This window comes from Strigops habroptila, chromosome 8, assembly GCF_004027225.2.
Source record: "Strigops habroptila isolate Jane chromosome 8, bStrHab1.2.pri, whole genome shotgun sequence".
Taxonomy (NCBI): Eukaryota; Metazoa; Chordata; class Aves; order Psittaciformes; family Psittacidae; genus Strigops; species Strigops habroptila.
The window spans coordinates 32,327,942-32,349,588 of NC_044284.2; the positions used below are offsets into that span (position 1 = coordinate 32,327,942).

General features: G+C 37.8%; 1 protein-coding gene across 7 annotated transcripts in view; it reads right to left on the minus strand.

Moving 5' to 3' along the window:
• The window catches only part of TBL1XR1 (TBL1X receptor 1), a 116,426-nt gene that overhangs the window by 34,972 nt on the left and 59,807 nt on the right, over nt 1-21,647 (minus strand). For 3 of the 7 annotated variants that reach the window (XM_030496202.1, XM_030496197.1, XM_030496198.1), the window contains exon 3: nt 5,262-5,329. The exons of the other annotated variants lie outside the window; for them this stretch is intronic. The gene's annotated coding sequence lies outside the window, so the exon portion shown is untranslated. The remainder of the gene's footprint in view (nt 1-5,261; nt 5,330-21,647) is intronic. 7 annotated transcript variants of the gene reach the window in all.

The following is a 21,647-nucleotide window of genomic DNA, read 5'->3' on the forward strand; positions in this document are numbered from 1 at the left end:
ACTACAGCTGTCTGAAATGAGCCTGTGGGAATCTGCAGGTGAATAACCATTATGAGTTCAGGACCTTAAAAAATAAAAATTAAAAGTCTCCCCCGTTTCACAAAACCAAAAATAGACAACATGTTTCTACGATTGGTCATATGAATGTAAAAAAACCTCCAAAGTGTGAATCTACATTAGGCATGTCTACTCCCACACTCCTCACTATCCCTGCCTTATTAGATTGCTAATCTGCAAAGACAGACATCCTTTCCTTACAACTACTCTGATACCACCTACAACACAACTTTCTTTTATTCTCAAATAAAACCCAAATGCAACAACAGTATTAAAAAGGGCAAACAACAGCTCTGAATCTTTAAAAGCTGTCTTAGAACTGCAGCACATTTTTGCTCAAGAACAATCAAATTGCAGTGCCTGAACTTAAATGACAGAAACTAGTTACCAAACAAAATCAAGTGCAAAAGGGCAGTATGAAACCATCTTCACCCCAGCTTATTTTTTTTTAATTGAAGACTAATTAGCAGGAAGAAATTATTAAATCAGAGCATTCCTCAGAAAAGAGAGATGTACTAATTAAGATTTAATGCTTACAAATTAATTTTAGAAAAAGGATGGTTAAAGTGGATCAGAAATCAACCACACTTAACTTTAGCACCTAAAGATTTCACCTCAGATGGACTTTGAAATTGGGTAGCTAAATTTACCAGAAGCACCTAAATCACTTAGAAGCCTTATTGGAATTGACTTCTAACGAAGAACAAGATGTGAAGTGTTTGCCTTTTCTGGCAAGTTGATGTGCCTCTCAAAACCTGTGAAATAGTTTAAAACACAAACACTGTCTGACAAACATTCTTTTTGGTATTCAAAGACTCAAAACTGCTCTTATCTGTTCAATTTAAATCAAGTATTACTCAAGTAAGAGTTTAATATCCACGATCTTAGCCCTCCTAAGGAGACCAGGCATGGCCACTTATGAACATGACTGATTGCAGCCACAGACAGTACGCAATAATTCATTTGTCTTCAGTTGCGACACAGCGTGATCAAGTACTTGTCCTATTTTCTATTTACAACCTAAAATAACGAAAATGTGAGAGCAATGTAAAATTCTCATTTCTTCTTTCACTGGACTATATATCAATCCGCAATACACATGCAATCCCTTAAGATGTAATTGAAAAATAAAGCACCAACCACCTAAGCAATATCTTGGAGATGTTACACCAACCAGCACAGCTGGTCAAGCTGGCCAAGTGTGCCTGAGACAACTCTAGAAATAAGCAGCCTAGAGGCAGGTTAAACAGGCTGCTGGTATAGGTTGTAAGGGCAGAATACTGCTTTACTTCTACTGAAATGAAAGATTGGGAAGATTGGGCATTCCTGGTGCACTGTTCTGTCATCGTTGGTCTCTCACGGCTGCCATTGCCTCTGCCACAAACTGTCTATAAGGCAGCAAGGCAATAACCAAAGAATGAGAGAGACAATGAAGTGACTTGCGTAACCCTTGCCCCAGCTTCCACTGGACACTCAACTACACAAGAAGTTAAGCTGCAGACCTGAGACCCTTGCCGGGGCACAGGTAAACAAAAACACCTCGCCCCCACTAACTGCAACAAAGGCCAGATTGTTTTCCAAGCCTGCAAGTATCTTTCCTTAATTGACGTAATTATCAGTTTCTGCTACATTAATCACCTGTGATGCAGACATTCAATCACCATATCTTTACATTTAATGAAAAACTCACTCATGCCCCCAAAGGTTTGTCTAGACATTAAGTTGGTGCCCCTTCCTGCCTCAAGCATCTGCTTATTTTTTTCTCTAAATGAAGCTGTATCAAGGGTCTTTTGGCAGAATATTAAGAATAGCATATGTGCTGAGGAGATATGCCTATAATATATAGAAGAGACATACAATACAGTCATCATCCTTGATCAGATCTTCTGTACGCTGCAATATATCCTTTTTTCTTTACTGAGAGCTGTTCCAGTATCTGAATCACCAAGAACAGTCTTTTACAAAATGCCCTGAAAATAACAAGCAGCTTCTTTGCTTGTTAGTTGAAAATGGAATATTTTAACTAACTTAAACTATCCTAGACTAAGGACAACTCTCAATGAATGCTAAGTTCTGATACTTCATCAGAGTTTAAGTCTATAGGCATATTTATACTGCTGCAAAGAAAAAAATTCCCACAGATCCAATGAACATGCCTGCCACAACACAAGCCCCAGACTGCTCCTACACATTGCAGTCATCTGTATCTGTAGAAGCAACTGCATTGTTGATCTTAGAAGATTAAAGAAGCATAACATTATTATTGCTAATTTGGAACTGTAGAATCATAGAATCATAGAATCGTAAGGGTTGGAAAGGACCCTAAGATCATCTAGTTCCAACCCCCCTGCCATGGGCAGGGACACCTTGCCCTAAACCACGTGGCTCAAGGCTCTGTCCAACCTGGCCTTGAACACCGCCAGGGATGGAGCATCCACAACCTCCCTGGGCAACCCATTCCAGTGCTTCACCACCCTCACTGTAAAGAACTTCTTCCTTACTTCTTCCTGTACAGAGAGTCTGACTAGTAAAAGAAACCTGAACACACCTGCAGAGGGATATACAATGAGTTTGGAAAAAAAGTATTAAAAGACAGTTTAAAAGAACACTATTTTTGTTTTTCTGTATAGCACATGGGATATAGAAAAGCTATACCAAAGCAGCCTGTTGTATATAAAGTTCTGTTTTGTGAGGGAAGCATCCTTCAAAGCTGTATGTAAATGCTTGCATGAATGCCCATAAACATGCATAAAAACCTTAAAATTTAAAACTGTTGGCTTTGTGCAGTAGAAGCAGGAGAGTCTACTAAAGAAGCTCTTATCAAATGGGCTGAGAGTCACAAAGGATCCAATTAAGATAAAAAGTTCAAACCCAGGACATTTCCTCTTCTTTCTGACTGCTTAGGCCAACATCAGACATCTGCTCTCACTAATTTTTTAATTAATCCCCTTTGAAGCAAACTATTCAAAACCTGAAGATACATCATCTGTGTAATAGGATAACCCCCTCTCCCTCACTAGAAGGTTCTATTTTGAATTAAACAGTCTTCTCTACTGGTGCAGCTGGAAATATGATCATAGCTTTGTGGAGATAAAACAGTTTTGCTTAGTCAAGTTAAAATATCAGAAGATGGAAATACACCCTGTCTTATAACTGCAGGCTACCATTACATAGGCAGCTGCACTGAAATGGTCTTCAAATTGTCCCACAAGTGACCTTTACTGTATCTTTTGCAGAATTAAGCAATCACAGTAACTAGTTCTGCTAGTTCAGATTTAAACAAATTAGATAGGATGGCTTTTCACAAAAAGAAACGCACTATATTAGGTTATCTTCACCTTACCTCAAACACCAGAATAACAGGTTCCACACATGAAAAATTCTGCTAACCCATTTCAAGTAATCGAAGCATTATTTGAAAATAAAGGGATGATAGAGAGGAAGAAGTCCATGACTTCTCCACATGACATTATACTTTAATAAGTACTGCACAAAGTGCTCACAACATTTTGAAAAATTTTCAGTATTTCTCAGATGCCAAAGGGCTCCCATCATCTTTCTTTTCTTACAATATTTATAAAGCTGTGATGTCTTTTCTTTGCAGAATTGCCGTTTAACATTCTTGAGTAATGCTTCTCAAAACTTCACTATGCCATTTCTCTCATCTAAATCTGAAAGCTTATTTTCTTCCACTCCAAGATTTAGAAACTCTAATGTAAGCCTACATGCATGATTTGTGCATGCTCAAGGTATTATGTACCTACAGAGCTGGAAACCATACAGTGTGAATAGTACAGTGCCCAAATATTTTAGATAGACCAATCTAATGCAATGACAGCAGGGAAAGTGGCTTCAGTCTTTATAGCAATTCACTTGCATGTTCAAATAGCACCTTTTGCTTCCCTAATTTATCAGCCTCCAGGGCTTCTCAGAGCCCCCTCCCACCCAAATCTCCAACACAGAAAGACATACTACCAGCTTCTTAGGTTGACTAGAGAATCCCATTAAGAATTTCTTGTGAACCCCACCTTGTTTTTAGGAAACAATAAAGAGCTTGTGAAAATATACACAGACACAGATCAACCCAGAAGAATATTTAAACATATTCTGGTCCCATCGACTTCAATTGCTTAAGTGATTTGTTGGAGCAGAGCCAGTACAACAGCTCCCTGCAAGAGCAAGGCCATCAAGAATAGTCAGCAATATCCTTCTCTACCTTGTGGGGGTCTACTTTCAATATAAGGTTTGTTAAAACAAATTCTCTCTGTCTTTGAGTGCCCTCTATAGACCTAAGATAGTACACAAATTGAGCTTGCCAAAAACTTTAAGGAAATATGATTAAAAAAAAAAAGGGGGAAGAAAAAAGAAAGAAAAGACATCTGCTACGCCCACAAGACATTTGTTAAATTACAGCATATATTAAAGATTCTACAGGTACAAATCTGGTTATTCGTTATCCACTGCTGAAAGAACAAATACTGAATTGTGCTCTTGCACAATACTTCAGCATGGCTGTCCATACACTGGTTCAGAATGAATCTTGCCTTTATTAGAAAAACGTAACTCTGACCATTTGGAGAAAAGACAAGAAAATATGTTTAAGGCAAGTATGCAAAATCAAAAGAAATGATAGAGAGACTGCAGTTGTATACATTTAAAGAAAACAATTGCAAAGTCGTGACTGTACAGTAAATTTAAGACGAGGAGACTAGTCACAGCTAACGGTCTGGGTATTTGCCCTCTGAACCACATATTCATATTTTCCTTTAGGAAGCCAAGCCTTCAGTACTCGAAAATAAAAAAGTACCATGATCAAAACACAGTAATTTCCCCCCCACAATTTTTAAAAACTAATACACACTAAGGCAATAGTGACTCCACACTTCAAGTAGACAATACAATTTTTACAACGTGCTTTGTCAAATGGTCTATTTATTACTATTTCCATGCTGTGAATTGATGTGTTATACCACAACGACTCTCAACGAAATGAATATGGATTTACACATGAGACAATAACAGCTCCAAAAGGAGCTGTTAAAGACCATTGAATAAAAGAATACTTCAAGATTCAGAGTACTGCAGAAACTGAAACCTAACAAATACTGTAAATGCATGTAATTGCAATTACTAATACTAAATTGTACCAAACTATCAGTCCACTTTTATGACAAATAAATAGATAAATCATTGAGTGTCCTTACCAGAACTACTCTCTGAAACCCCACAAAATTGTGATGTGGCAGCAGTACAGCCTTTGGTATTACACCACCTGTAACACAAACCATATTATGATAGTTTCTATCAATATTTATTTTAAAGGATGAAAAAAGGATAAAAGCTATTTTTCTACCAGTCTTTTTAATGAAAGCATTAAAACAACATTCAGTTTCCTACTGATTACAATACATACTTAGGTAAGAAAATAACTGAACAAAAATTAAAGACCATCTTTCAATTACTTACATCGAATTTATGTAAAAAAATTAGAGGCATAGTTTCAACTCTACTCTCTTCTCATTCTTTTAGTTGAAAACAAAACCCTAGCACAGAATAGAGCATTAGCTTTAAAGAAATTTCTGGGTTTTTTGGCTGCCCATATTGACAAAGGGGAACTTCACGAGAATTCAGACTGAAGTTTACAAATGGCTAAGTATTGATGTGGTAGCTTATTTTAATGTTAGCTAAAGTATAAAACTAAAATTCAGTAGCCAGATTAAAAAAATATGAAACACAAGGCCATGATCAAACCACCCAGCATTTTCAAAACTGACCCTTTTGGATCTGATTTAATACCAACCGATTACACAGAACATGTTATATGAAAGAATCCTTGAAATATCCTCATGGAGTTAATTTCCACAAGCGACTCAAAAACTTTAACACTCCCTATGTGATCAGAACAATTACTGATCCTGTATTTGTATAACATAGTGATTCCTACCACCAATATTCATTGCAGATTAAACCATTAAAGAGCGATTTTACATGAACTAAGGAATTAAGGAGAAATCTTTGAACGTAGAGGCACAGGAACGCTATCTGGGCACCCCAAGAAAAGAATCCACATATCAAAAAAAAAAAAAAAAAAAAAAGTATGTCCTGCTTCAAACAGCATATTAGTAAAATAGATAACCCTGCCCAAAATGAAGAGGATCACGAAAACAGCAAACTATTTCCTAAATACTGAACTCCAGCCACAAAGGCTGACAAAATACATTACAAATAACACTTAAACATCCCAAACACCTCCTTAAAACAGGAACTAAGACCAAGGAAAGCAACATATGCCTTAAGCAGCACATAGCATTTCAGAATTTCCATTATCTTAAAAAACAATCATTGACCTCTAAGAAGCCCTTCGCTATTTAGTCTGTTAATAAGCTGAATAAGACTTTAAAATGTTTTTTCCTTGTTTTGATTGAGGAACTAGAGAGTATTTTAATCAGCAATTATTTTCCATGTTTAAATTCCGAAGAGATTCAAATAAACTTCTCTCTCATTCCTGTAGAGCCCCTGACAGCTGAGTGGACATTAGCCTCCAAAAGTACAGGAAGAGCCCTTGGCAAGAGAAGGGAGAATGCCATGAACACCGATGGCAGTAGCCTTCTCCACATACAGAGAAACTGCAACATTTGTTTAATTAATATTTACACATTAATTGTTCTCCTTTTCAGAATGAGAGATGTAAACACTACAACCTAGAGGTGTGAGAAGTAAATGCCACAAGCATCACGTGGAGATCATCAGCTTCCTCATAATAAAAGTCAGTTTATTCATTACTGCATTTCTGAGAAAAACACTCCAGTACCACCACCCTGGCCTTAAAAAGTGTTCTGGTCCTCCTCTGTAACACCACTTCCTGAGAGTACCTCACAAGTTAAGTTGAAAGCTGTATTAATGTAATTTTAATTCTCGACTAAGCTATTATGTACTGTGCCTTGATAATTTCTATGAACCTAACTGTACATATCAACTGTTTTGATAAAATTTAATTAAAAAAAATCAGAAGCAAAATTTAACACACTTACAAAATTTTAACTCTGAATGATAGTGCAAAAGGCCATTAAAAGGCTATGCTGATCTTGCTGGTTGAACAAACAAGAGGGAGCAATAAATTTCAACACTTAAAACATACAAACTTCAAAGCATGTAAGTTTACACTAAGTATTTTTCATTCATTTAGAGTAAACTATATTTCAAGTAAATAATTGATATTGTCCCCAAAACAATGCCTAACAGGAGAAAACGATGCCTAACAGAAGAAAGAACTAGAAAGAGCGTGGTGTATCATCCCACCCTCAAGAGAAGCTGCTGTAAGAGGAATTTCTTTCCTCTCCACAACTCCCCACTGAGCATACACAAAAACACAACACACCCAAAACACGAGAAATTCATCATTACACTAGCCTCCCTACAACAGCAACAGGAAACCTGTTTACAGTTAACTAACTTGCCATGGGATGGAGAGGGCTGTGATGTGCACAGCAAGAACTAAATGCACAGCCAAACTTACCAGGTCTTTTAAAAATGACTAAGTGACAAAAGTAATTTTTCACAGGGATCCCAACTGCCAGCTACTTCTGAAGTCACTTGCACCACATAATGTGACCATCAAAGAATCTCCTAAATTATATTTATCCTGGAAATTCTTTTATCCTGTTTCAAATTAACAAATAACATTTACTGCATGTGCTGCAAAGACTTACAAATTACATGGAGGGAGGATGTTCACTTTTTTTTTTTTTTAATATAAATTAGTGACATTAACAGAATTTGTAGCATGTAGGATAAAAACTTCACATTTAATTACATTCCTACCAAACAATGTGGTGAAATGAACAACATCACAGGGTACCCACCTATAATCACAGGGTAGAACTTCCCTTACTACACCCGAACTTGAAACTTTCATTCTGTGGTAATGCCGTGGATTGCTTCATAGTTACGTGCTTAGTCTTTCATTTTTCTTTCTTACAAGATCCATGCCTATCTACACGTACTTCAGAGAATCTGAAAAGAATCAAACTGCAAACCTACAGTCTCGTTAAAGGAAAAGAAAAACAAAAGAACCCAAAAAAGTTAAGGAGGGGAAGGGCTGAAGAGATTTACAAGCCTCAGGGAAAAGACAAAACCAGGTAACACTGCAAAAATGTGGATGATTTTGAGAACCCAACATTTTACATGACGCTAACCGGCAAGCTTAACAACTGTATCTGTTACTAAAATGCTCATACTCCGTAAGAATTCGTGCATTGTGAACATGAAATCTTTCCCTCTGCAGCTTAAAATATCTATGTGTACGAAAATACACATTACTTCCCCGTTTCAAAATTAATTACAGAGCAGGAACTTTATCATGCTACCACCAATACCTGTGATGATGCCACATTTACACACATCACGCTTGTTTTGGCACACGACAAATATTGATGGTAAAATTAAAAAGATTCTGTGAAAATGTCACTTTCCTCCCTGTAGTGGTTGATCGATATCAGTGGAGCTGGAGGGCCGGGTACCGGATAAGGCCATGCTGGATTCATCTGCCACCAGGGCGTGCTCCTTGATCAGCATGGAGTCCTATTTACCCATTTTGTGGGTGGGGTTTTTTCCACAAACTTTTTCATTTTGCTAACTGAAAGAAATACAGGGAAGAGTGTGTCTTGTACTTCTCTAAATTAAAGGAATATAACTATTCAAAAGGGACCGACTTAATCTCTTAAAACCTTCACACACTTTTGGGAGCAATTTCCATTATAGATTCTTCTCTTCTATGACTTGTAACTGAAATCTTTACTACTATTAGACTGGGACTTCTTAAGTCAATGCAAGTTTTCAAAAATAATCAAAAATTGATTTTCAACAAACAAGTAACATTTCTTTCTTGAATGACTGTCTAAGGCTTTTGCTTGTTTTGATATTAAATTATGTATAGTTAGGCAAAAAAAGACAAAAAAGTAAATTATATGCTCATAAAAAAGTACTGATGTGCATTTTATAAATTGAAAGTGGCCCATTGGGGAGATAGAAATTACCTACTTTTAGGAAGTATTGTTTACGGCTGTTTTCCCCACTAGAACACATATTAATAGTATTTGATGTTGTTTTCTTTCCGTACGGCTATAACAAAGACTGCTACTAAGGCGATGAAACGTGTGCACAGAAAAAGAATTCAGTATAAACTGACATTAAATAAAAATGTCTTTCTCTTGAACTTAAAGAAATGCATACATTTGGATCTTCAGAGAGCTCAATGCATGAATAAGGCCTTATTTTCAGTCTGTCCTATGAGCGCAGCATAATTTCTGGTCTGCTTCTTATTCTTCATTTGCATAAACCCAAATGTTACCACTGAGATATGTGATCTGCTTGCTACAACTTATTCCCTCTAATCCCCCTATTTCAAAGCCCATCCAACCAACAAATGTCACTACCAGAGAAACTGAAATCCAAGTAATGCGTTAACAGAATAAGGGTTGGTTCATCCAAAAAAGGTTTGCTTTTCCATTTTGACTCCGCAAACAGCACCACAGATCCCTTTTTTTGCCACACCTGAGAAAAACACACAACTAACAGGAGCAGCAGCTTAGAGAAAACCAAAGTCTTGGGTCGAAAAATTCATGTCAGCCTCTTAGAGCTGCTTTATGAAATGTAAGCAAATCTATTTAATTTTCAAGTAGGATTGCATTGATTGCTAAGTATTTTGTTATAATTTGAAGCTTACATACAGCACAACCAAACATAGCATCACAAGTTAAACTGACAATAAATCATTTATCACATGCAAAGTTTAAGATTGCAATTCACTGAATAATATTTATGATCACAAAGTAAACATGATAAAAGTGGTACTTCCTTGATAACAGCAGACATAGTAATTTCAGGATACATCACAGAGGCAGACTCCAAAACCGCTAACAGCCCTAATCCCAATGAAAGGGACTCACCCATGAGAGAATCTACTCAGATCCTGAAAAAAGTATGCATGGATTAAAATGCTACAGACAAGCAAAGCTTCAGCGGTATTGCATCTTCAAGTGTAACTGTACTATTAAAACATTACTTGTTAGCAAAACAGTTATTTCAGGATCTGAAAATGAAACTATGAAGTTTAAGATCTTTATCTGTAAAACATTACTGTTCTGCCTTGACTACCTCAAGGCAATATCAATATCCCAAGTGAACGCACATCTTTTTTCTCTTCCTTATCCACTGTCATTTCCATAATTCCATCTTTTAATGATTTAAGAAGTGCAGAGGGTATTCTCAGAGGACATTGATGGTGCTCAGAAAGTCTTATATTTGACTAGCTGCTGAGGGGCACACCAAGGAAGAAGCACTGTGTACATCTAGATGAGCTTTGATGGTACATTGAGCAGACACGTTTTTGAGCTTTATAGTGTTGTGCATTTGTGAACAGAGAGGTTCACCCACACTACAAAGAGAACAAGCAGCCTTCACCTTTCCATTTACTCCCACTAAGTCAGTGCCTCCATGTTCTCCCAGGTGAAAAGTGTGAGAGATGAAACACTGCCAGAAACTGCAGCTAAGGACACTCAGAGATAAGGTCTGCCCTTGCTGCTCTTGGACTGTGAGAGGGGAAGAGACGATCTGCCAGGCAGTGACCATGTCTTGCAGGCGCCTCAGTTCCTTTTGAATAAATATCGAGTGGCACTTCTGGGATGGAGCACACACCTCAAATGGGACTTTAATTTGCTTGTCTATGCATGTAAAAAATAGAGGGACTTGGTCCTAAACTGGACCAAAAGCAGGTTATATCATAATTATGTCATACCTAATTAAAGTCCGTATCACTACAATAGAGACTTGCCCATCGTTTGACAGCCACAGTAGATCTCAAACCTGCAGCTGGAACATAGCTCAGGACCTGAAGCCATTACAAAGGTACTGGTTGAATAGCCTGATTTCTAGAATTCAGGTAGATTTTGCTTTCACTTGTAGCATTGTAGTAACACTTTACCAGAGGGAAAGACAGGTTCTTCGATTTCAAAGTTGCAATTCAATAGGTATATGGAGTTACAACACATATCTTTTGCACTCTCTCAGGAGACTCGAGTTAAATTCTTGGCTCAGGTTTGTAGTGAAAATAAACAGACAGCATTAATCTAGTCACATTTTTTTCATAAATTACATTTAAAAAAAACAAACCCAAAAGATGTGAATGCATCCATCAGACTAACAGCAAAAAAAAAGGTGCCTGACAAGGTCTTTGAAGTAGCTCTTGTAATCTATCATCTATTTATGGAGACAAAAATCATCTTGGGACAGACAGATTCACAAAGTCAACCAAACAACTCAAACCAGGCTTACCAGTGCCTTCAGTCCTGCTTTATGGAAAAGATTTTGACAAGGAAATAAGAGTCTGGTTTTCTCCAATTCTGGAAGCATTGCAGCTGTGTATTGCTTAATAATTTAGTTTATTAAAGGCAACAACTGTCAAAATCTATACAAACTAATTTGTTGTGCACCAATTTTACATTATTGAAACCTTGTTATAATCTGACTAATGCATGCTATTGCTTTCTAACCATGTCTATAATTGGTTTCTTGGCTGTACAGGCCTAAAGACAGTAATTCTAAACATCTCCCAATCACACCGAAAAATATGCATGTTTGCAGAAAGTTACATTACTCAATTTTCAGACTCAAAGGGCTTTTAATAATATGAGATTAAAAAAATATTTGCAAAAGGACACTAATTTTTGGTGCTTTTCTGGAAGTTATGTGTTTGTGTACAAAAATGCCATCTTAAGACCTGTGAATGCCAAAGCAGCACATACTGAAATACTTACGTAACACGAGACAAACTTGAGAAAAAAAGGTCAAAAATCAATTCAGATGGAAGAATATATTCCATGTGAATACATCCAAAGCAAACAAGAAATCCAGCCATTAAAAGTCCCAGACCTCAAAACTTACGTAGATGTGACAGTTATTCATTAACTTGTTTACTTCCAACAAATGTGACTGTCTATTGCCATTGCCTGCAATTCTTCACTGCAGTACCAGGACTGGCATACAGGTATTTTTTTAAGATGTTTAAAGTGTTGTGGCTTGATATATTAATACTTTGCAAATACGGTTTACTATTTTTGATAGAAAATATTAGCAAGTAAATATTGCAAGGACAAGCGGGATTGCCCAGCTGCAGATATGCTTCTTAGCAGAGGAGAAAACCTTGAAAATGCCACTTGAAATGAAAGAGAAGGTTTGTAAAATTATCTTTTCTAAACTACTACAGAATCTTAAAATTTGTCTATAAATCTTGGCAGATTAAGTGTGCACCTTATGATGGAGTCTCATGATTACTGCGAAACCAACAGAACTACATTACATTCAGGACAACATGCAATAAGCACATGCATAGATATTGTATTCCCCTAGTCTGGAACTAAAAATAAAACCAAGTACAGTCATGCAAGAAGAGTGAGAAAAATACACAGGGAAGGGACAAAAGCTGCACAACAAAGCCCTTACAGTCACTCCCGACATGCCTCAAGCTGATTGTGAAATGAGAGAAATCATGCTTCAAGTGTCCTGCAGAATTTAAACATGGGTGTCCTCAAGCTGATTGTGAAATGAGAGAAATCATGCTTCAAGTGTCCTGCAGAGTTTAAACATGGGCGTCATTATCTGCCTTCATAGACAACTCTCATCACCAGAGCAGGCGAGTTGCTTTTGTGGTGTCAGTTCTTCCTTGGACCACTGTGAATTGGACAAACGCTACCAGCTGCATTTTATCAATGGAGAATAACTGAACCTTAAGCAGGTCTTGAAAAGGCCTGGATCCCACGTGATGCCTCAATCACCAATCTCTCCACCTAAGCTCACTGTATCAGTAACACAACAAACTCTCTGCCCAGAGCTGTGCTGTGCACAGTGAAGTACATAAGAGCCAGGAAAAAATCCAAAAGACCTTAAAATTGAAATCTTAGGACATCTGCAATAAAATGGAAGGAAGCAGCTTGCTGCACAGAGTCTGTATATCCATAGTTGTTTCTTTCACAACAATGACAATACAAACTACACTTAAACACAGGCAGAGACATAGCTTTGGGGAGACAGGCAGCAGAAATAAAATACAAAGAGCTCATCAGTTTTGGAAGGACATTGGCAGTTGCCAGGAGAACTATGAAAGCTCAAAGCTCCAGGCTATGCTTCCTCTACCACTAATAACCATGCCCTCCAACAAGCAAACAGCTGTAGCACGCTACCCTCCAAAGTACACCTGTGTGTTGTTAGATTTCCGGAACTAATATGGGTTTTCCCTCACACAACAAATGCAGAAGAAGCAGCGCGTGGTTGAAGGTACTGCTGCTGCTTCCACTGACAGGCAAGTTTCACAGATAACAGCCTGCAGGGTTTTAATCCAGCAAACACCTAGTACGCAGCTTAAACCTCCTGAGGCAGCTAGCTAAGTGAGTAAAAAACTCTATAGATAGTGGGGAAACAATTTTTGTTTCCCTGGAGTGCTCATAACAAGGTTATTTGCACAAGAGGGACAAGATGCAAAGATGACACACACAAATTCTGCAGTCAGCAGCCACAGCTTGGGGTATCGCAGCACTGCTCTACCAAGTTCAGTGGAATGCATCTAAAAATGTTTGGATATGTGACAAAACAAAGATTTAAAAATATCAAGCACATGCAAAGTATAATGCATCTCTCACATAATCCTCCCGCCTTATTATAAATTCATTTAAGAATTCATAAAAAGGACAAGTATCACACATGCTTATTAAGTTACAGATGAGTGCAAGTGCGAGAGAGATGGCAGGAGGCAAGGTAAGTAGGTAGAAGAGATACAAACCTACATGGAAATTTGTCCCATCAGAGGAAACCAGAACATAACATCTCTTTAGTATAGTAACGTGTGCTGTGAGAAGTGATGTGCACTTGAATGCACATTCTACTCCAATTTCAAAGGATCAAGCTTCTTTGACATGCCCCTTCCTATTTTACTCCTCTTCAGTTTGCCTATGAGCTACCCACTTCCAATCGATGCTTAAAAATTGCCCTATGTTTTACTTTATACACAGGAAAACATATAGTGCTAATGCTGATTTAGGACTCTCAAATTAAGGTGAGATGTAGACAATGCATTGTTGGCTTTCCTCTTAGGCCTTACTTCAGGAGCAAGGCTTTTCTTAAAATAGTTTAAGTGCCATTACCTTGAAATCATCATCCTCAGAAAGTGGTTTTGAGAAATATAACCAAATTGCTTTTAAGCTTTTGATTGCAAAGGCACATAAGCACATGAATGTTACTAAAGCAAAAGTTTCAGAATTAAACATACATGCAAAAAAGGATACACAGTATAGATGAATTATATATGCCTATAAATAAGCAGAAAAATAGACTTAAAATATCCACATAACTATTAATTAGTTATTAATATTAGATCTCTGGTCTATTTCCCTTCAAATTAGCCACCCACCAGCAAAATGTCAATTGCAAAACAAGAGACTGTATTTATAGTACAACCTACTTAGAAGTTTTGAAAGACATGTCAGCCACTGCTAAATTACAATACCCCTATTGTGCACCTTCCCAAATTAACACGTAAGTTTCATTATAGGCAACTATAGGTACAGAAGTCGTATTAGATTTTAATAGTCTTTATTACACCACGTAAGTTGGTGCAAACGTTTTTCCATATAGAAATCTACATAGAGAGAAAGAAAAAGTAGTGTTAAGTAATTCATTGGTATGAAGCTGGGTCAGACACTGGCACAGCCATATCTCAAAAGGTCCTGTGCAGCAGTGATGCTGGGAGGAGTGAGTATCAAGGAGATCGTAATAAGTAATTCTTGGATCTGATTTTATTATTTCACATCCTGAGACTAACTTTGATTGCCAGTACTACAAGTGATGCACCTTGAAATGCAATACAACATACTACATACTCCATCTTTAAACTGTATTCATATGGAAGAGTCGCTAGCAAAGGGGAACCAACCTCTCTAACAACATATCTTATCAATCAGTGGGGGAAGCTGTATGCACCTGCATAAGATACCCTGCACAAAACCACACTGAGTCCAGACCAAATACTCCTGGTGACTGCCGGCTCACCGACATGGAAAATGCACGTTATACATGGCTACCTACTGAAAGGCAGAGGTCCCTCTATGACCTCTCGGCTTCTCTTCTATCATGGAGAAACCAAGTAGAGTACAATCAGCATGGGATGCCTCTTCTCTGCACCTTTTGCAAATGGTGTAATTCATGGACTCCTCTGGCAAAACTAGACCATGTTGGGGATTTCAAAGGAGGTCAAAAGTCACTGCAGAGAGCTACATTTTTAAAGAATATGGACTAATCCACTGAGTTCGCTTCTGTTTTGTGTTTTGTGATTTACCTTGCAACCAGTTCTCTTCCCTTTCTCTCTCCAGATGCCTGACATTATCTGCAAAAAAAGCAGAAAAGAGTATCCTGCAGAGGTTCGCTGAAGATGGAGAGCTGGCAGGAGAAACGCTGGCAATACACACTAAATTGCCTCAAGCCTTCTGCTGAGAGAGAAGTGGGACTCATTGTTTCGGGTATGTCTGCCACAGACAGGAAACAGAAATAAGAGAATTATGTAGAAACAGTTCTCTAAAAAAACTTAAGACTAAGGCATACCATCCCCTCAACAAGAGGTGACCTGTGGTCACATTTTGGTGGATAATAGTTTATTTTACGGTTTTATGGCAGATGAATTTGGAATATTCAGAAAAGTCTGAAAGACAGACTTGCAGAGAAACACAGTAACCACTGCTGCTCATCTTTACTCTTGGTATAACATCACTTTCCATCAGCTTGCAGAAGCACACTCCTCCTAATAGCACATTTTACAGAACTTCCTTCCAGAGCTAGCTCTTATTCTTGTAAATAAATAGATAAAATCATACTGCTAGCCTTAAGATTTGGACAAAACCAGGGGTCCTGTGCCAGCTGTTTAATTTCTCATGTATTTATGCATACCAAAGTATTTGTACAAAGAAATCAATTGTAGCTGCAACTAATTTTGCATGTTGCCTATTTACCTTTAAATCCATGGGGACTGAAGAGAATACTGAATTATTAAGAACATCATTTGCTATCTGGTAACAGCATTGTCTATGTGTTGCCATTTCCTAAATTTTCCTTTTATCTTAAAATTCACTTTAACACTGTAACTATTAAAAACTAGAGGATTCAAAATTGAGAAAAAGAAACAAGAGCTGAAAGAAGAAAAAAATACAAAGCCAGCTGGGATCCAAAGCCACTTTCATCACATGGGATATTTTTATATCCATTGTACGCTTTATTTTTTCTAATAACTCTCACACATTAAGCAGGAAAGCTAAAAGGTATTTTAAAAGGAGGTAAAAAAGATGAATACAGCCCCATCCATCCCTTGCTGTGCTTTTGCTTTTTATGTGCTGAAAACATTTAAACATTAAGGAGATTATCTAGAATTTTTCAGGATTAGGGTGGGCTTGACCAGGTAAGTGAAAGTCTCCATTATCAGCAGTTTTCACTCAAGCAATGACTGCGCAGATCCACATGTCTTATAGCCATGAATAAAAATGGGAGCCCAGCTATCGATAAGTAAATTTGCCTCTGTAGCTGGAACACTGCAATCGATCTCACACTGCCTGCTTTATATCAAACCAGCATCAACTCAAGACCTAGTTCCCATCTTTGATTTTTCTCTTATTCTAAATAAGTTCAATGCAACAGCTTATCTTAAAACATGCAAACAATATCAGCAGAAGGAAAAGATTATTTTCATTTTATCATTATTTTTTAGTTACGTTTACCCTAGGCAAAGCTGGCATTACAGAGGGAAGGACATTTGACACAATTTTTATGGTTTAATTAGTCTTAACAGAAATAGGGATATAGGTTTGGGTATGTTACGGAGATGAAGGCGAGTGGTTTTCTGGGAAGTCCTAGCTCAGACAGACCACTCAAAAATCCACAACAAAAACTTCTTCAAACCACAGAAAAAGAACAAGCCAATAACAGACATGTAACCCCTCCTGCTGACAGATTAACACCCATTTCTAAATGCTATTTCTTCAGACGAGTACTGTGCATCCCACAAGTTCCCTGCTGCCGCTGAGGGCTGCCTTCCACTAGACAAACCACAGGCTTCATGGTCAATCTGGTGCATCTCCTGGTAAGAGCATTCCCCCTCAAAGAAACCAGGGAAGCTGCCTTTCCACTGACTTTAACAAAATTAATTCAGTTAATATAGTATCTGAATCGAAATTATGATAACTGAATATGCTATTATATAACCACAGAAACAATAAAACCTTTGCCATCATATCCTTCACCTGAATTGCAGTTAAGAGAGCCAAATCCGATGACGCTGTGCAGTTAAACAAGAAAAGCAGACACTGTTATTCACTTACACAACCTCTGTGGATAAAGATGAGGGCAAAAGCCTGATTCAGGCTATGGAAGGCAGTCTGAGGCAGAAAAATGAGGCAGCATGGTCAAGTGATCATTGACTTTAACTTTGGCTCCTAAAGCTGCTAGACTTATAAATATCATTCAAAATATATAAAAACGTTATTTTCTGCCTCAGTTGAAGCAAACTTGCCTGTCCACTCAGAACAGCAACAACCAGATGAGAAGGAGGTTCACTGTAGATATGCCATAACATACATTACTGAAAGGGAGAAAAGCTCATTTTGTCAAAAGAAAACTGAGAGCACTTGCAAGTACTTACAGGTTGGTAGGGCTTTCTAGACCTATTATACTTTACATTTATACATACAGAATATATTTCTGTTAGTGCTAGAAAAAGATAATAGCAGATCCATTTTTTGTTCCCTTTTATACTGAGAAGGAAACTATTTAAGCGCTAACTACTCTGAAAACGCAATTAAAACCTGACCCAATTTCTAGACATAAACAAGCTGAATTTTTCACAGCGTAGCCATATGTAACCAAGTTCATCTCTATTTACCCTGCCCCTCAATTCCACTTGTAACACTGAAACCCAAGGAAACAAAACCAAGGCTACTACAAATCAGTGCCTCAGAGGAAAATGAGCAGGTATGCATGCAGAGGAGTGGGCGGCAGCCCACGCAGCTGTGCTTTGATGACTTGTAGAGAAGAAAAAGCCAAACAAGTCTATGTGCAGAGTTCATATCACTTCTCTGCACTGCAAAACAGACAGCAAGTGAATTACAAGGCTGCAAAGCCAAAAAACCAAAAAATATGTAAAACCAAAAAACCTCTGGTAGTCATCATCGCTACTATCAGAGTACAAATCACAACATGCGCTGATACAAACTCTTGTAAAAACTCTGACATGGTTATATACACTTGGATAAAATGGCACTGTACAAAAAGAACTACAAAATACACACACAATTAAGAAGCAACACATGCAACAGATAATAGCGATTTTATGCATTTTACTTAATTTTTCTATTCTACTATTTCAGGTACTTCTCTTTTTGCTCAAGGAACCTTCACTACAATTAAAACTCGATATTATGAATATTATTATTACCATCTTTTATTTGTGGTAATAGCAGCATCCCAAAGACCCTTTTTCCAAGATGGGGGCCCCATTGTGCTAATGTTGCACAAACATCTAAGACTTTGTTCCTGTGCTTGAAGAGATTGTAATACAACCAGACAAGGTCAATAAACAAACACAAAATGTCAACAACAACAAAATCTCCTATACAGGACTTATGTTGTTTTGTCTTAATACATATTCCTCAGACCACCTGCTATTCCTCTTAACAACCAAGGTGCTCCACATAGTCTGCATCACTGCTGCTGCTGCTTCTGTCCTTCTAGCACACTCCATAAAAACAAACAAAACTGTCTCTTCTGTGGCAGATAAAAACACTGAACTGTATTCAAAGATAATGGAAGTGCCGAGATGCAACATAGCTTTTCTAGTCATCCCAGAAAGTGCTAGTTGTTTCTGAGTTGGGATAAAGACAATGTTAAATATTGCCATCTTTATCTACATTCAGTAACTTCTCTGGTCAGTGAAATGAAGTATTTATAGCATCGAACAAGGATTAAATGCTGGCCCTTGTTTTATATGCAAAATAAAATTAAAATAAAATAAAAATAAGGAGCTATGTAACAAGTCTATTCTCCATTTGGAAAAAAACAATCTATACACAGCCTGTAGTGAGAGAATGCCACTTCTCTTATTTTTTAACCATATAGCAAGCAGCCTCCCACAGATAGGTCCTTGCTCAGCCCCAGTGAACACAGTAGAAATACCAGCACTGACCTAGCTTAGAGCCTACTGAGCAGGGAGGCATTCTGAGGGAACAGGCTGAGAGAGGGAAGGAAAAAAAGCATCATGGGAACAGGCACTTTTTCTGTTCTTGGCTCCGGCTGTTGGGCTGAGTTAGGGAATGCCTTATTAAACAGCTGAAGCTCTAGAAATTTGCAGCCATTATCCCAGTGTGAGGCAAAACGTTACACATACGCTTCTGTCTAGGATTCTTTCTTCATTCAGCAAATATTTAGTAGATTTAAGATTCCCAAAACAAATGATTTTTCTAGGTGTTACTAAAAAAAAAAATAAAAATCCATACAGCTCGCCCAGATTTGGCTGCAAGTGATAAATAGATGCATTTCCTACACTGAAGTCCACGCTTTGTAGATCCTGCAGTCGCTTCTCTCATTGCAACTTTGCAGAGGAGAAAGGAAGCAAAATCCTTTCTTCAAAATGCTTCATTTGGGGGATTTTTCCACCTATTTTTACAGAAACAGTTGTCCCTCTCCCCCTTTCAGTATATTCCTGCTTTTCGACAGCATCACTCTCTTCATTTAACCCAAGATGTCTATTATGAAATTCTTCTAACAATATACAGCAAGTAAAGGAACACTTAAACCTTTTGACAAATCAACTATATTTGAAGAATGTGTGTTTTACAAGGAAGTGTTTCCCCACCCAATTTTTCAACTCAGCTTCCCAATTATGCACTCTTATCACAGGATTTTAACAAACAGTAACAGAGGCACAGTATAATACATTGAATTTAAAAATCCAGATAGCCACGACATTGCTTTTCAAACACCCTAAAACCATGCACAGGTAACAGCATACTGTCGTTTCTCAACCTTGATACAGTGTGCAGCAAGTTGCTTGTGTAAACGAGCCACAGTGTTATCTTCCAAATCTTCCTAAGCGACACTCAGCTACCATAAACCATGCAAGGAAGGGCTACAAACACCTCTCACTGGGCAGTCATGTTTCACCCACTGTTGATCCCAAACTGGCCCTTTTAGTTCACCTCTAGGCAAATTTCATGGGTGTAGCCAGCAGAGATAGGAGAGGCAGGGCTAGATTTATTGGTTTTTTAAAATATATAACTACTCCAACATGCATTAATTTTCCCATGAAAGATTCCCAGGGAGGTAGCACTGTTCAAAACACAAATGACATGCTGCCAGGGCAAGAGAATAAGAAAGCCAGTGCGTTATTCTGCAACCTAGATCTCCAAGCTCCTTCCCTATCCAGAGTACTGTGCCTACAAACCATTGTGGATTTTCCAGACTGTGGGTTTCCAGAAGAGTTAAAAGTCACAAAAAATATGCGAAACAATTAACTTTGCTAAAGCTGCAATGCTTTTTCTTCAAAAGCAAGCACTGAGGTTCCTAACTTACGAGTCTTGCATAGTCTAAATCTTTTTTTCAGTAGATGTCACCCACTGCAGCTGTAACTTGGCACTTCTAGTAACACTGATCAAACTCTGTCTTTGCTGATGTTTCTCCACTCAGGTATTGCGCAGAAGGTCCCAGATCAATCTTGGGGTAATAACAGAACATTAGGAATTCCCAAAATTAGTACTTTTTTCATAGGTTTGCTAGGTACAGATGTCACAAGTTCTCTTTGGAAGGCTTTAGAATTCATGTATATAACACTCCAAAGCACAAATCTAAAGACATTTACATAACAGATTGAACTGTTTTCCAAATCAGACAAAAATTAGTCTAAGATCTGCTAACATGCTACTGAATTTGCTGAACTGTAATGTTCATATTCATTGTATTATTTTCTCCCAGGCAACATTTTTTGTCCCGTGTTCCTAAAAGAAGGATGTGATTTACTTCTATACGTGTCAAACTTGCTCATCTGTCAAAAGAACACAGCTGAAAGATGGCTGACGTTCTCTCCAGGTTACACAAAATTAAGCTTTCTTATATTTCAAAGACAAAAATCTGTTATTCCACAAACAAATTGTGCTTGTCAGAAAGACCACGGGGCTCCCCCCTAGAGCGCAGTTTATGTAACAAGAGTACCTCTGAAAACTAGAGAGGATTTCTTGCCTCCCATTATATTTTGGGAAGCTTATCCAAAAATCTTACTCCCCTGGTGGATGAGATCTGATTTCTAATTTCTAGCATGAATATACTCCTTGCCAAGATGCACGCATTTCTTCTTTTTTCAGTGCTGCCTTGAATCTAACATAGAAAATAGTTACACTCACGCAAGTCTTTATCGTCCCCTCATGTATTTGGAGAAAGCAATTATACCCCTTCTCAGACTTCACTTTTACTGAGATAAACCAACCAACCTCACAGTGTCCTCCTGCAAGACAGAC